Raw genomic sequence first — 5,567 nt, forward strand, 5'->3', positions numbered from 1 at the left:
GTTTTAAAGCTCATTTTAGCTTTTTTATTCACATTTATTTCATCTGTTTCTACACGGATTCATCATCGCATTTATGCTTTTTTATTTGTGTTTTTTTGCATGTTATTATTGATCTTTTTTATTTATATGAAATTGCAGTAATAAACATTTAATTTTTATTCAGCCAAGCTGCTCAGAACCATTCTTATGTGTTTTAAACCCATCTTTATACCATGTACTAGGAGATGGGTTTTATTATTTGTGTGTTTTATTTAATTTATCTATCATTGTGACTATAATCATTAGTTTTTCAGTGCTGTTCACCTTCCTTTTTCTTTGTGTGTACAATTTATACCAGGTGTCTGGCACCCTCCATTTGAACCAGCTGCTCAGTGACAGCACCGTATTGATCTTTTTTTCCTTTTATAAAACCTAAGAAAGGTGTGGAAAGAAGACCACGTGGCAGCCTTGCAAAGCTGTTCAGCTAAGGGGCCATGGCAAGCTGCCCATGAGGGTCCCACAGAGCGAATGGAATGAGTAGAGACAGTAGCCGGTACAGGAATGCCCATCTGTGTGTAAGCCTGTGAGATAGTCATGCGAAGCCATCTGGCCAGAGGCTGTTTGTTAGCTGGCCAGCCCTTCTTGTGGAATCCATAGAGGACAAATAGAGAATTTGTTTTCCATAGAGAACTTGGACAGATCCACGTAGATCCTGAGAGCACGGACCACGTCCAAGAAGGCCTCACCTGCCGAGAGGTTTGGTGATTGGAAGACCGGGACTATGATTTCCTCATTAATATGGAAATGAGAAACAACCTTGGGAAGGAAGTCAGGACGAGTTTGAAGAACAGCCCTGTCCTGATGAAAGATTAGAAAATAGGGAGTGACAGGAAAGCGCCCCTAAATCTGACACCCTACGGGTGGATGCAAGAGCCAGAAGAAAGAGAGTCTTCGCTGTAAGCCACTTTAATTCCACAGATTCCATGGGTCCAAACGGAGGGCCCTGAAGGGCATGAAGAACCACTGACAAATCTCACGGTGCCACTGGAGGGACGAAGGGAGGTTGAATATGGAGGACACCCTAAAGGAAAGTGTGAACATCCGGCATTGGAGCAATTCTGCGCTGGAACCAGATGGACAGAGCAGAGAAATGCACTTTCAGCGAGGCCAGGCGAGTCCAAGGTCCAATCCTGCTACAAGGAAGGCCAGGACTCTAGAGACCCTAAAATCTGAGGGTCAAAACTTCTGGTAACACACCACTGGAAGTGTGTGTGCCACACTCTGTGACAGATCCCGGCAGAGGTCGGCTTACGCGCTCTGAGCATAGTCTGGACCACTGAGAGAATATCCTTTGGACCTTAGGAGGGATGTCTCAAGAGCCACACAATCAAAGAAAGACTGCGCCCCAACCCCCGGAGGCTTGCATCCGTTGTAAGGAGTACCCACTCCGGGATCCAAAAGGGGAGATCCTTGATTAAGTTGGACAACTGTAACCACCAGGAGACAGACAAACCTCTGGAGAGAGAATCATTGTCTGGGATCTGATCCGATGGGGCAACCCATTACATCTGGAGAGGATTAGGTGTTGCAGAGGCCTGGAATGGAACTGAGCGTACCCCACCATGTCGAAGGTGGATACCATGGATCCCAGAATCTGCATTTCTGAGTGAACTGAGACTCGGCAACTGCGGAGTAATCTGCACACTCGTTGTTGAAGTGTGGAGATCTTGTCCATTGTCAGGGATATTCTATGTGCTTGAGAATCCAAAAGAGCTCCCAGATGGACTATCCTTTGTGAAGTGTTCAGGGAGGACATTTTCCAGTTGATTAACCAGCCATGTCTCTCTAGGAATGCAATGATTATCTGAAGATGGCAATGAAGAACTTCTGGGGAGCGTGCTAAGATCAAGATGTCACGACCAGGGTTTCCTTACCGGTAAGGGTGCTCTGGCGTGGGCCTTCTGGTGACGATGCTGGAGTATGGAGACTGGCATGGGGTGCATCTGGTGATTCCTTGTTGGTAGGCCATGCCAGCATTGGAGTGTTGCGCAGCGTTTCCACGCTGCGGTTCTATGGGCGCTGCCATCTTGCATTGGGCCATGTGACCTAGGGAACCAATCCTCTAAAGGTCAGCTGTTCTGTCTGACCAATCGTCCTCTGCTGTTGGGGATTTAGGCGAGTTCATAGCTCCCTTACTTTGCCAGTTGAACGTGTATCAGCCGAGTCTGTTCACATTTATCTGAGCTCCTCTACGCAGTTGACTTCGGTTCTGCCTAACTCCCTGCCGGTTTCAGGTAGCCTCAGGATTCCCAGCACCTACCAGCAACTCCTTCTCCTGCTACTGTTGTATTCATACTCACCAGTCAGACTATCTTCTTACTGCATCGACCCCTGTCTACAGTTTGTTTTCCTCTGGGCATACCTAAACATTATCGCTCCACTCCTGTTACCTTCATTCCGGATTTTATTATTTGCTGCTGGACTTATTATTTGACTCTGACCCATCTCCACTTTTGCCCTGGACTTGGTTCTTTCATGTCTACCATTCAATTCATTAAACAACCCTAGTGTTTCTACAGATCTGATTCTATGTCCCCTCCTGTATCCACCCCGGGTCCACAAGAAAACCAACCCCTGACAGAAGAGGTCATCCAGGTATTGTAGCAGCCTGACTCCCTGACAATGCAGGTGGGCTGCCATGACCGCCATAATTTTGGTAAAGACCCGTGGAGCTGTAGAAAGTCCAAAGGGCAGAGCCTGAAATTGGAAATGTTGCTGTAGACAGCAAACTGGAGATATCGCTGATGAGAGGACATTATAGATACATGTAGATAAGCGTCCTGAATATCCAGAGATACCATAAAGTCCCCTGGCTCCATAGCTAGTACAATAGAGTGCAGGGTTTCCATCCGAAATTTGGGCACCCTGATGAATTTGTTCAGGGATTTGAGGTTTAGGATAGGCTGATAAGACCCATTTGGTTTCTGCACCAAAAACAGGGTAGAATAATAACCATTCCCTCGCTGCGATAGTGGAACTGGAACTATTACCCCCTGCTTGCAGCAAGGACTGAATGGCTTTCTGGATAAGCAGGGCTCTGCTCGAGTCTAATGGAGGGCCTGTGTAGAAAAACTGGTGGGGTGGCCATCTTAGGAATGAGAGGGCGCATCCGTAAGAGACCACTTCTTGTACACAAGGGTCTGTGGTGGCTTGATGCTGGCACTGGGCAAATTGAAGTCAGTCTCCTACTCTGGGGTCCCCCAGGGGGAGACCCGCCCCGTCAGGCTGAAGGTTTCTCCTCAGATTTGGAAGGACGTCAGGAGGCCCAGGTCTGCTTGGTCCTGGGTTTGGCGGCCCTTGTGGAAGCCAAATGCCGAGGAAAGGACTGGCCCATAGGCTTTCCCTGGGGAAGAAAGGACCGGAAGGACATTGTCCGAGGCTTTGCAGTAGTTGCTGAGGGCGGAAAAGCAGTTTTTGATGCTGCCAAAGTGGCTACAATCTTGTCTAGATCTGGGCCAAACAGGAACTCACCAGTGTAAGGTAATGATTCTAAGTCCTTCTTAGAGTCTGAATCCACCTTCCATGACCATAGCCAAAGAGTGCAGTGGGCAGACACTGACGTAGCTGATGCTCTAGAGGCCAGGAGACTAGCATCCAAGGTCACTTCTCTGATATAGCAAGCTGTATCTCTTATGTGAGCTATATGAGACATCTGATCCATAGAGACCTTTAGGGAGAGTCTTCTAGGGCATCTGACCATCTCTCAATTGAGTTTGCCACCCAGGCAATAGCCATGGTTGGGAGAGTAATGGCTCCTGAAAGGGAATACACAGATTTAAGGGCAGTTTAAATTTTGCTATCCATAGGTTCATTTATTGAGGAAGCTGTAGGGATCGGTAATGTGGAGCTTTTAATCAATCGCATAACATGGGAATCTACTGCTGGGGGAGCCTCCCATTTTACGCAATGAGCTGCAGGAAAAGGGTAACAATAGGTCAGGCGTTTTTGGAGCTGAAACCTCTTACCAGGCATCTGGCAAGATACTGGCATGTGTTCGGCTAGCTGATCAGAGAGAGGAAACTTTGCTGATGCCACTTTTTGTTGTTTAAATAGTGGGTGCTTTGATTTGGAGGTGGGCTCATCATCTTCTATTTGGAGGATAGATCTGACAGCTCGCACCAAAGCAGGTATATTAAGTTTAGATTGATGCTCTTCTTCGCCTGAGGGAGATTCAGTATCAGAGAGATCGTCAGCGTCTTCTGTCTCAGATTATATCTCTGAAAGTTGCGTAGACTGTGAAGACAACACAGTACGCTTGGTAGGTTTACAGGGTAGGGGCTTCTCACCTTGCAACATATTTTGAAAGGCTGTAGAGGAAGCTGCTAGACTCTGTACCAAAGTAGAGAAGACATCTACCCATGGAGGTACCGGTACTGCCTGAACCTGTTGAGGCAACCCCATAGGGGGAATTACTGCTGGGAGACTGTCAGGCGGTCTGCAATAGTAGCTAGCACGTGAGTCAGGGACGACCAAGGAGGCTCCTGGGCAAGGGCAAAATACGTACCTGGTGTAATATAACACGTTGTACATAGTAAGTCCTGGACAACATCCTCCTCCTTTAAGCTTGCTGCACAGGATTTGCATGAGAGCAATGTAGGTGCAGTCGCTTGCTTGCTACTTTTGCCTTTTTTAGACATAGTCGCAGAGTATACACTAATATGCGACAGAATACACCAAATACAAATGGGTATGCAAATGCTACTATGCGACAGAATACACCAAATACAGTGTATACAAATGGGTATGCAGTATTGTGATCCTGCTTATGCTTAAATAATCTGCAGGAGAGCACAGCACAGAATATAGGGAATGATTCAATGCCGGACGCTATTTGCGCTCGCTCGTTAAGAAAAAGGGTCCGGCTATTTAAATTGACCGCTCGCTCTTTGCGGTCTGTTGACGCCTCTATGTTTGAGTGAGCGGACAAAACATGCACTCGCTATTTTGTAAAGATGCCCCCTGGCCGCTCGCATCCTACGTCATCTCCGCTATTTATTTGATTAATCGAGTACATCGAAAGGCGTCTGAACTGCTCGCAGTGCTTGTGGTAGGATTTTCCTACCGCAATCATGCGAACAGTTCAGGTTAAGAAATAACCAAGTGACGTGGTCGATGACGCTGCTTTGTTAATTATGCACACCCTTAAAACGCCCGTTTTGACTGTTTGGCACACCTGCGTTCGGATCACCACTCCCCGTTTTCAAGCACCTTCCCCTGTTACCACCCACAAACGCCTCATCTTGTCACTCAAATTAGCACTCGCTATTTTGCGAGCTCTCGATTTCCGACCGCAATGACTGGTTGGTGCATGCGCATTACGACCCATATACGCATGCGCAGATGTGCGAACATCGCTCGGAACGAAAGAGCGGCCGCTTACGAGCGGCTCTGAATCAGGCCCAGAGTACTGTGTAGAGTGCAACCAAACAGTACATGACAGCCTTCACATTTATAAGTAAAAGTGAAGTATAGTAGATCCTGAATACACCGGTATGATAGGGTTATAGTGAAAGGAAAGGCATAGGCTG

This window comes from Taudactylus pleione, unplaced genomic scaffold (assembly GCF_031769625.1).
Source record: "Taudactylus pleione unplaced genomic scaffold, aTauple2 ptg000041l, whole genome shotgun sequence".
NCBI lineage: Eukaryota > Metazoa > Chordata > Amphibia > Anura > Myobatrachidae > Taudactylus > Taudactylus pleione.